Genomic DNA, 11466 nt, shown 5'->3' with positions numbered 1-11466 from the left:
AATGTGAACTGATGCAGCCAGTGTGGAAAATAGTATGGAGTTTCCTCAAAAAGTAAAAAAAAAAAAAAAAAAAATAGAACTACCCTACAATCCAGCAATCACACTATTGGATATTTACCCAAAGAATACAAAAATACTAATGCAAGGGATACATGCATCCTGATGTTTATAGCAACATTATCTACAATAGCCAAATGGCTGATGGATGGATAAAGATGTGATATATATACATACATATATATATATACATACATATATATGTATATATATACATGTATATACATATATACATACATACATATATATGTATGTATATATATATATGTGTATATATATATGGAATATTACTCAGTCATAAAAAAGAATAAAATCGTGCCATTTACAACAACATGGATAGAGCTAGAAAGTATAATGTTAAGCGAAAGAAATCAGAGAAAGATAAATCCCATATGATTTCACTCATATGTGGAATTTAAGAAACAAAACAAACAAGCAAAGGAAAAAAAGAGAAACATTAGGTTAAACAAAGTTCAACAGTTTTCTTAATACAGAACTCATCAAAGTCCTTCATATTCAAATGGACACTTTGAATCTCCAAGAAAGAAGTTATAAGTACATTACTTTTGGCCCCAAAACTCTTTTTTTTTTTATTCAAAGAACATCTATGCTCAGGAATGATCCATGTGAAGGAGCCATAAGATAGAAGAAATGTAGGTTCCTGAGTCACTGCTTGGAGCTTCCCAAGAGAGCAGCCCTACCAGAACAAGTGATGGGCTATTGGGTGGGTGGGAAAGACACTTTTATTACGTTCAGCCACTTAACCCCAGGATTGTTTGTAATAGCAGTTAGATTATGCTGCCTAATGCCAAATGCATGCAGGTTTTTAAGTTATCTGCCAAAGAACAGATTATCTTTTTCAGTCTGGAGAGCTTTTGTCACAAACAGTCACAAACAATAAGCCACAGGGATTGCAGCCTTATTAAGTACAGGACATCGTGATAAGCACTTTGCAAACATTATCTCATTTAATCCTCTTGACCACCTACTAAGGTAAATACTATCACTGCATCATTTCACAGATGAAGAAACTAAAGCTCATAGAGGTTAATAACTTGGAAATAGAAGTCCAGAATATGAATTCAGGGCAACTGGCTTCTGTATCCTTGCTCTTAATCACACTGAGGTCCTGCCAGGTAAGCCCTGGCAGGGTTATGAGGTCAGAAAACCTGGGTTTCAGGTGCCATGTGTTAATTACCTAGACCAACAGAACATAAAAATGACTGACAGACTTTCAGTCTTTTTATTTAGGTGAGTGCTTCTCAACCAGAGGTGATTTTGACTATATCTGGAGACATTTTTGATTGTCACAGCTGGGGAAGTGCTACTGGAATAGTACCTCTGTAGCCAAGGATCTGCTAAAACATTGTACGGTGCAAAGGACAGCCCCACATACACAACAAAGAAGTATCTGGTCCAAAATATCATAGTGCCAAGATTAAGAACTCTGACCTACACATCTTGTATATTTTCCTGACAGCCCAATGTGTCCAGAATAAATATACACTCTTGGTTGGAATAAAAAGCATGCTTGAAAAGTCTGCTTTCTGTCTTAATACCTAAAAAAGTAGTGAAAGCAGTAACCAACAAGTGGCTTTTGGTGCTCAGAGATGTTGAGCCTTGGCCATCGTGGGAGGGAGTCCAGCCCAAAGAAGACTGGCCACGGATAAAGAATGTGGTTTGGCAAAATCTCAGGAACAATATATGGTGGCAGAATAGAAATTCTCTTGAAAGAATGCCAAACCTTTTTGGTTTCCTAGTAACATGATTTTCCTGAGATTTCTCTTATATTTGAATTTGCAATATCCCTATACCTATTTTAAATCAAGGCAACAAAAGAAATTAAAAAAAAAAAAAAGATGACATAACAGAATCAGAACTTCTTGGAGGAGGGAACCCTAAAAGACACCTGGTCCATTCCCTGCCCACCCCTCTGATGTATGGTGCTGCTGTTTTAACATCATATGATTGCAGGGTGGGGATGTCACCATCACAAGGATCTTGTTCCATTTCCAGAATATTCTGTAGAAAGCTCTCCTTCCCAAGGGCAGAAACTATCTTCTCTGAACTCTAATTCAGTCCAATGTCAGAAGTTGGTGAGGGAGGTAAAATAGGCACAAAGAAAAAGGGATGGAAAGTGTCCTTTGGTGAAAGCTTACTGGTCCCAGGCAGTGTACTTGGCACTGTCTGTGTATTATTTTATTCCTCCAACAATCCTTCTAATCCTTCCACTCCTCAGTTCTCAGCAGACTCAGGTTAGTGATCATGCACAGCCTCCTGCCAATGCCTATTGTCTCTTCTCTCAATGAAACATCTATTTTCTACATAGAAACATCCCTTTGACATCCTGTTAATTAATTAATTAATTAATTAATTAATTAATTAATTCAGCACATATTTACTGAGCGCCTATGATATTCCAGGCTTGTGTCAGATATTGGCGATACAACTGTTGGTAGGTTGGCATCTAAGGACAGCAGGACCACCCATACTGTTGGCAAGAGAAGCCCTCAGTTTGGGGGCCATTATTGTCTGCACCAAAAAATCTGCAGGCTAAAACCCTACTCGCTGGCCTACCACATCAAGGATTCATCTCAAAGAAAGTGATGTCTAACTGGAAGGTAAAGGTCAGATACAAAGGGCTTCACCAGGTGCTGGAGACAGGGAATCATTCCAGGCAGAGGGAGTGGCCTGCGTGAATACCAGGAATGCACTCAAGGCACTGAAAACAGGTCCATGTGGCTAGAATGAAGAGTAAGGATCTGGGAGAAGCAAGAGTGATGCAGAGCATGGGCCCAGACTGTGGTGAGCCCTTCAGGTCATGTGAAGGATCTGGGTCTTTAGCCAAAGGACACCGGGACCACCGAAGCTGGGAGCAACAGAATTGATTCAACTTTAAGAAAGCCAGTCTTGAAAGCTGTGTGGAAAATGGGTCAAAAGTTGCAGAGGGGCCAGGAACTCTAGCTGGGAGGCCCTGTAGTTGTCCTGTGTCCTGTGGTGGGGTAGGGAAGGGTTGTTGATAGTGGGGATTGAGAAGTATAACTATGGTGGTGGAGAGGTTGGAAGAGCTTAGCCATTGCCCATAATCTCCATCAATTCATCTACAAAGTCACCCTAACTAAACAGATCCTCAAATTTAAAGCAGGATGTTGGCTATGCACCTGTAGCTAAAAAAGGCCCCGCATTCTGCCTCTCTTCCACCAGAAGCCTCCCTATAGTGAATTTTACCCTTGTCTACCCTAAGGGTAGACAAGAATTGGTATTTGGACATGGGACACAGAGAGGGAGAGGAAGTAAGGATGCCCCCAATCCCTGGCTTAAGCAGCAAGAAGATGATGGAGTCTTTCAGAAGCCTGGAAAAAGAGCATGTTTAGTGGGGAGGAGCCATATAGAACAGAGCAGGGGGCACCTGTGGGTAGTCCAAGTGCAAGGAGAAGGATTGGGAGCCCCAGGAGAATCAGGGTGCAAAAGAAGACAGAGGACAAAAGGATGAGCCTGACAGCAGAGTGAACAGCCCTTTGACCTCCATGAAATATTCAGGAATGTCTGTAAAACTCTCAAAATGCTTGCCACGATGGTTGTTCCATGGAAACAAGTGTGACTGAGCTCTGAATCTGGGTGGATGTGAGAGAAAACAGGATGCAGGAAACAGAAGCTAAGGGGACCCCAAGATTGCCATACCAGGGCTTCATCAGGCCATGGAAACATGTAAGATAGCAAGGAGGAGGGATGTCTAGGGAATTCCATCTAAAATTCAAGGAAAGTGGGAATCCCTAACCCACATCTGAATTATATGCATCTGGGCCTTTGGTACAGGAGTTAATTTGCAGAAAGAGCTCCATTGCAGTACCAGTACCCCTCAAAAAAAGTTTGAAAACAACAGCATCAAAAGGGAATATTACTGGGGCGCCTGGGTGGCGCAGTCGGTTGGGCGTCCAACTTCAGCCAGGTCATGATCTCGCAGTCCATGAGTTCGAGCCCCGTGTCAGGCTCTGGGCTGATGGCTCGGAGCCTGGAGCCTGTTTCCGATTCTGTGTCTCCCTCTCTCTCTGCCCCTCCCCCGTTCATGCTCTGTCTCTCTCTGTCCCAAAAATAAATAAAAAAACGTTGAAAAAAAATATTAAAAAAGGGGGGGGAATATTACTCAGCCATAAAAAATAATGAAATCTTGACATTTGCAATGACACGGACTAAGCCAGAGAGTATTATACTAAGTGAAATAAGTCAGTGAGAGAAAGAAAAATATCATATGATATCACTCATACGTGGAAGGTAAGAAACAAAACAAATGAACAAAGAGAAAAAAAAGAGAGAGGCAAACTAAGAAACAGACTCGTAACTATAGAGAACAAACTGATGGTTACCAGAAGGGAGGTCGGTGGGGGGATGGGTGAACTTAGTGATGGGGATTAAGGAGTGCACTTGTGATGAGCACTAGGTGTCATATGGAATTGTTGAATCACCATACTGTACATCTGAAACTAATATAGCACTGTATGTTAACTAACTGGCATTTAAATAAAAACTAAAAAAAGCAGAGGGGGCGGAGATAAACCTCCAATGATGGAATGGTATGTTACTGTGTTATTAGAGCCACACTTGGTAGCAGAGGGGGAGTTTTGGCACCTTCCAAATCACACTCCCTGAGAGCAGCTGACTCCTTTGTGCCCCAGGGTACCCCCTGAAGAAGTGATCTGAGGAAGCCTGGGGAGGGCTGACCCTCTCTCTGCTGGTCAGGGGTCTTACCAGCAATCCCTGAAGAAGTGGTGAGACCCAAATGAAATAGCAACAGAAAACAACTTATACCGAGATGCCTCTCAATGAACCTAGGAAAATTGTGTACAATTCTGTGTTTTTGCCATTATTCCTGGAAATGAGGGGCCAAATTTCCCTATGAGTTTTACATCTGGGGGCTGAATGAAAACAGACTTAAACAGTTGCACAGAAGCTTCATAATCTCCTGGAAATCTCTTGGAACACTGAGGTAAATGTGGAAATTAAAGAAAAAAAAAGACTTTTCTGAAAAATAATTTGCAGTTTGAATGTTATCTGAAAACATTTTTTACATCATGTACATTTTCTTTTTTTATAAATTTTTTTTCAACGTTTATTTATTTTTGGGACAGAGAGAGACAGAGCATGAACGGGGGAGGGGCAGAGAGAGAGGGAGACACAGAATCGGAAACAGGCTCCAGGCTCTGAGCCATCAGCCCAGCGCCTGACGCGGGGCTCGAACTCACGGACCGCGAGATCGTGACCTGGCTGAAGTCGGACGCTCAACCTACTGCGCCACCCAGGCGCCCCTCATCATGTACATTTTCATTTCAGGCTCATCTTGTTGAAATAGGACTGTCTTTGTTCAATTTTTGTTTTGTTTTGTTTTGAAGCACATAGTTATGCAAGAAGAGGCCTATGTTCCGCCTGCTAATAGAGTTTTTTGGGTACTTGTGCTGCATGTACCCACCTCCCCACCCCCCAATATAGTTAATTGACTCCTTAAGACTAAAAGGGTCCTGTTTCTCACTGTATCTTCAGCATGCCCAAGATCACACCTCACAAATAATAGGTGCCCAGTAAGAACCTGAAAATCTGAAGGAAATTGTGTGGGAAGCAGCAGCATGGCCTTTTCCTCAGGAGGGAAAAAAAAGTCATAGGGCAGCCATCTCAAAGGGCACTTGGTCTTCTGTTCTGAGTGTTCCAAGATAGCAGCGGCCAGGCCATAATTAGTTTTGTATCCCCACTCCTCCATACCCAGAAAGTACTTAGCAAATGTTTGATGGAAAAGAGCAGGCATGAGGGCCAGGAAAAAGAACATCTATATATCAAGGGAAGTACTACAAATCCAGGCCTTTCTCCCTCCTGCCATCAGGGAACTGTGGGCTGGAGGAGCTGCTGGCATAACAGAGCCATCACTGGTGAAGAATGGCAGGAAAGTTTCCAGGATCTTCATTCCTGGTGGGTAAACAATGTAGGCAAGATGCACAAATCAGTTCCTAATGCCTGGAGCTACACAGCACAGAGCCTCATAATCTCCATTCAGAACTTCCTTCTGAATACATTCAACTGTTAACATTTTTCCAGGAGGAGCTCTGGGGAAAGACAGATTTGGGTTTCAGCCCAAACCTCACCAATGACCACAGTTATGTGACCACGGGCAAATGACTTAGCCTTTCAGAGCCTCCATTTTCCCATCTGTAAAATAGAGATAAAATTTAGTAAGGCTGATTCATTGGGAAATATCAACACATGTAAAGCACAGTGCTTAGCACATATCAAGCACTCAGTGAATTTCCAGAGGGTAAGAGAGACTTACCCAGGGTGGGCCCTGACCAAAAGTGTGAGGTGGCACATGTCCGTCCAATAAGCCCTCTCATAGCTCCTCTCCCCTGCAGTGATTGCATGCAAACAGGCTCAACCTCAGGAATGGGGTGGGAGGACTAGCTGGGAGCATAAGGGGTGGCACTGATACAAGACCGGGCAGGGCTGGGGTTAAGGGGAACCAACCTGCAAGGTGGCCTGCTCCAACCCTGGTGTCAGGGGTGGAGGGCCGGGGGTGGCCAGGTAAAGGTTATAGAGGCCCAGGGAGGCCCCCATAGGAGGTTGCAGAGGGATGCAGAGGGAGGGATGGGGGTTATTTCCTCAAGGAAACTGGCAAGCAGTTTCCAGGGCCTCATCCAGGCAATCTGGGGCTCCAGACTGAACTCCTGGGCCCTCTGGGAGGGGGGCTATCATCCATAGTTTACTCCAAGCTTTCCAGGCATGTAGACTATGAATCAGGAGTACCTGCTCCTACCCACCACCCTCTCTGACTTCCTCATGGACCACCCTCACCATGCTTCCCCTGAGCTCCCAGAACCCCTCGCTGGTCCTCCAATACACCACCTGTTCTCCCGCTCAGATCTTTGCCCCCACTGCTCCCTCTGCTTGGGGTGCCTTCCCTATGTTGCTCACTGGCTTGCTCACCGCATACAGCTTCTGCCTGGCTGTCACCTCACCCAAGAGAACTTCCCTGCCTGCCCATGTGAAATATCACACACACCTTCCCCCATCCCCACCACTCTCCAGCCCCCTTACTTTCTTCACAGCACTTATCACCATCTAACCCATGATACACCTATTGGTGAATTTACTGTCTATCTCCTACATAATGTATGCTCCATGAGGGCAGGAATGTGTTCACTCCAGTATTTCCAGAGTCTAGCCAAATGCCTGGCACCTGAGCATGTAGCTCAATCAATATTTGATGAATGAATCAGTGAACGAGTGAGTGAGTGAGTGAGTGAGTGAGTGAACTGCCAAACCCTACCTACTGGTAGGTGAAGGATACCAGCATTCTGGGCTGGCTCCAGAGCAGGCCAGGACTGAGCCAGGACCTCATGAAGCTCACATGTACCAGTTGCCAGTGGTTGGGAATGGGGAGGAGGGGCTGAGTGCAGAGAAGGCAGAAGCTCACCCTGGGGCTCCCAGATACCTACTTTTACTATCCATCTGAGGATATTTTTTATTACGGGACTCTTGTACTCTGAAAACTTGCTTTTGATTCAGTAGCATGAACCATTTGATGGTGAAACTTCAGGCACTCTGGCCAGGCACTGAGGCCACTTTTGCCTCACCCAAATCGGACCCCTTGAGTCACTTCATGCCTACTTGTAAGGCTAACTCCAATAGCAACCAAAAGGTCATCTATGCAGACAAGTAATTACAGAAGTTTGAGAATTTAAGTCTTAGTTTCAGTGGCATTAGCCAGATGAATGATGGCTTGTGGCTAGAGCTTGGATAGCATTCTTGCCCACAGGTCAGGGCTTTTTCTCCGTGGTGCTTAAAATCAATGTCTGGCAGAGGACACAGCGAGCAGGGTATCATTACTGTGAACAATTCATGACCCAAAGTGCAAGAATGTTCAAGTCCCACTCAGAAGCCCATGGTCATTATGCTTGCCCAATCTGCTCATGGCTGAAGAATTATTTCAATACCAAAAACACATTTCTCTAGTTCCTGTCCATATGTGGGAAGAAGTGGCAAATGTCTCTCTGTGACAGTGCCCAGAAATAAGCAGACTGAGACTGTCACATTGGTGAGTGTGACAGAAAACTCACCCACAGCCATGGCCGACATCTGAGAGGTTTTCCCAAGAGCCTTCTTGAAGAAGCAATGATATTTTCCAGGGGAGGGTGGGGCATGGTGATGATAATATGGAACAGGCAAAAGAAAACAAAACACCCCATTCTGAAAGTGTTAGTTCAGAAAGTGATGATTGTGTAAGAGGCTCGTCCCTTGTAGATGGGTCACTGCTCTCACTCCTGCAGCTCGCTTTCCATGCCTGCTGCATCCCAGGGCACCAAATCCCTCCTCAGCCAGGACCAGTTACAACAAAATCCCACTCCCAGGAAAGAGATGTACCTGCACAGTGTTCACTTGGATGGGTTTTGATCTATGCCTGGAGAAGTATTCTAAATTATGTGGGCCTCAAAGTTGTTATCAGTACCCACCATAACTGGAAAGTGAATGGAGTTTGAATCTCAGGTCTCCCAGTTAGCTGAGTGACCCTGGACACCTTATTAACCTCTCTGAGCCTCAGCTTCTTCATTTGTAAAATAAGACAACTTTATGCCCACGTGGTTGTTTCATCAGGATTAAATATGATTAAGTAAAATTGGGTACATAAAGGATCTATAACACGCCTGGGAGTGCTCAATAAACATTACCTTCCCTAAGCCCCTCATTATTTTGCTTACTAAATAATATTACTTTGCAGTGAATAATTATTCCTTTTAAATTCTGGTCTAGGGATGTCTGGGTGGCTCAGTTGGTTAAGCATCTGACTCTTGATTTTGGCTCAGGTCATGATCTCATGGGCTTGTGAGATTGAGCCCCATGTCAGGCTCTGCAATGACAGTGCAAAGTCTGCTTGGGATTCTCTCTCCCTCTCTTTCTGCCCCTCACCTGCTTGTACTCTCTCTCCCTTTCTCAAAATAAATTCTGGTCTAGACTGCCCCTTTTAGTTTCTTGTATTTTATTTTAGAGAATGTAGAATATTTTGGTTTTTAGCTATAGTAAAGCAATGTTGGAACCAACTCAGTCTAAGAACACTCTCAAATACTAGAGCGATTTGAGGGACATTTGTTCTCCCATTAATTTATTTATACCCCACCTTGCTCCAAAAGTATTTTGAGGAGGCTTACAAATATAAATATAGGAGGATACAAAGAGGGAAGAGTAGTTGTTATAAGTTGGTCACAAGATTGACCTGAGCTTCCTAGAAGCCAAAGCAAAGAGGGAATGCTGAGCAATGATAAGAGTCACAGTGTTTGTTAGATACAACCTGCTCCCAGGTGTTATAATTATTCCTGCACTAAGCTCTAAGTGAACTCTGTCCCATCCTCAACACTATCTCCACAGAATAGCTGTCTCTGATCCTGTCTGTTGGTACAAAACATGGCACCACACCTGAGGGCTGCTCAAAAGATCCAGGGGTAGAATTTTATTCACAGTAATCAATAAAATGTACATCTGTCCCAGTTACTAGGTATGCATAACATACTGCCCCAAAACTTAGAAGCTCACAACTACCATTTTATCTTGTTTATAATTTTGTGGGCCAGGAAGTTGGGCAGGGAACAACAACAACAAACAGGGCAGGGAACAACTTCTTAATAGGAGGCCTGTCAAGGTTATGTTGTAGAAAAGCATATGTATGGGAAACACCGTTGCTGCCATCTTTGGAAAATACAATCTGCTATATCACCACCCATAAGCACTATATCCTGCAACCAAGCTTTTGGTAAGAATTGAGTAGATGTAAAGTAGATATAAAAGGCTTAAAGGTATCTTTCTGGTGCCAAACACCAGGTGAGGAGGTCTTGGCTTAGTCTAAGGGGTATACTGCAGGTTTGACAGTCACAGTGACAATATGCTAAATGTATCAACAGATCTGGGTCTCCATGTGCATCATTCTACTCAGGCTGCCTTAACAAAGTACCATAGACTGGTGCTTCTCACAGTTCTAAAGGCTGGAAGTCTGAGATCAGGATACCAGAACAGTCAGATTCTGGTGAGAGCTTTCCCCTCACTGGTTACAGATGGCTACCTTCTCACTGTGTGCTCACATGACCTTTTCTTTGTGTGAGCATGAATATGGGGGACAGGGAGATGGGGAGGACCTCTCTTATATCTCTTCTTATAAGGGCACTAATTCTGTCATAAGGGCTCCACCCTCATGACCTCATATAATCCTAATTAACTCCCAAAGGCTCCATCTCCAAATACCATCACATTGGGGTTAGGGCTTCAATGTATGAATTGAACACATTCAGTCCATAACACCACAATTACAGACATGCCAGCATTCAGTAGAAAATGACACCAATTCCTGAATATTTCCCAATATCTGGAGTCTTTAATCAAGTAGACACATCACCCCACACATGAATTTTTCACTTTCTTTCCAACTCAGTCTTACAGCTAAAACTCAAGCCAGAGACTATGACATAGATATAAATAGACCCAGAGCATCATTATATATAATTTGGAAAGGATTTCACGGGTGTACATCTGTAAGCAGTTCAGGCACACTTTCAAGCTGTGTTTACATGATATCAAACATCTGGATGAAAACTGAAAAAAATAATCAATTTGGACTGGAAACAAAACAGAAGTACAAATCTCAGTGCATTGGTCCTTGGAATACCAAATGCAGAACTGATCCCTTTACCCCAAGAAGGAGATAATCATGCACAAGAAGAGCCATTGAAATGGCCAAGGGGCAAAAGGGGCTTCCATGGGAAGGCAGACTTTGAAAAAAGAACTCCATTATGCAAACAGGGGATATGGGAAGGGATGAAATCAAGGACCATGAAAAACATAAAGAATAAAAATCTTAAAGAATCAAACTTTTGGAACCAGGAGCTTTGAAGCTTGAAGGCCATGATTTTAGCCCAACTGAAAACCCAATAAATCCTGGCTATCGGGGAAAGGGGTGTCTAAGACACTCAAACTGCAGAAACCTTTCTAAAATGCACTTCTTCCCGAGCCTCCTCTAGAGAACACACTATCCCTAGATCACCACTATGTGTATAGTCATTATGCCACATAACCTCAAGTCCCAGTGATCCCTGCTGAATGACCCCGGGCCCCAAAATACCTTAGTTCCTGGGCCTGCTTTCTCAGAGGTCTTCTGCTTTCTCTTTCCATCATTTCTCAGCTTTCTGTTCTTGTGGCATGATGAAGACAGGTTCCCTTAGATGCAGACCCTGAGATAAGGATTGGAGGGCAAGTTGTTTGTTTGGGAGGTGATCCCAGGAAGCACCAGTAGGGGGCTGGGAGTGACAAAGGAAAGGGGAGGCAGCCCAGACAGGTAGGTGCATTACATACAGGTGCAATTTACTTACCTCCAGGAGCAGCTGGGGCTCA

At 43.8% G+C, this 11466-nt stretch overlaps 1 long non-coding RNA gene across 1 annotated transcript in view; it reads right to left on the bottom strand.

Annotated features, from left to right (window-relative positions):
* LOC121041698 (uncharacterized) overlaps positions 1–11466 on the bottom strand; it is a 126308-nt gene extending 114842 nt beyond the window's left edge. Inside the window, exon 1 of the long non-coding RNA XR_005795814.1 lies at positions 11198–11466. This is a non-coding gene — a long non-coding RNA (uncharacterized LOC121041698). The remainder of the gene's footprint in view (positions 1–11197) is intronic.

Source organism: Herpailurus yagouaroundi, unplaced genomic scaffold, assembly GCF_014898765.1.
Source record: "Herpailurus yagouaroundi ecotype Mexico unplaced genomic scaffold, PumYag 184, whole genome shotgun sequence".
NCBI classification, from domain to species: Eukaryota; Metazoa; Chordata; class Mammalia; order Carnivora; family Felidae; genus Herpailurus; species Herpailurus yagouaroundi.
This window is presented reverse-complemented; position numbering and strand designations above follow the sequence as displayed.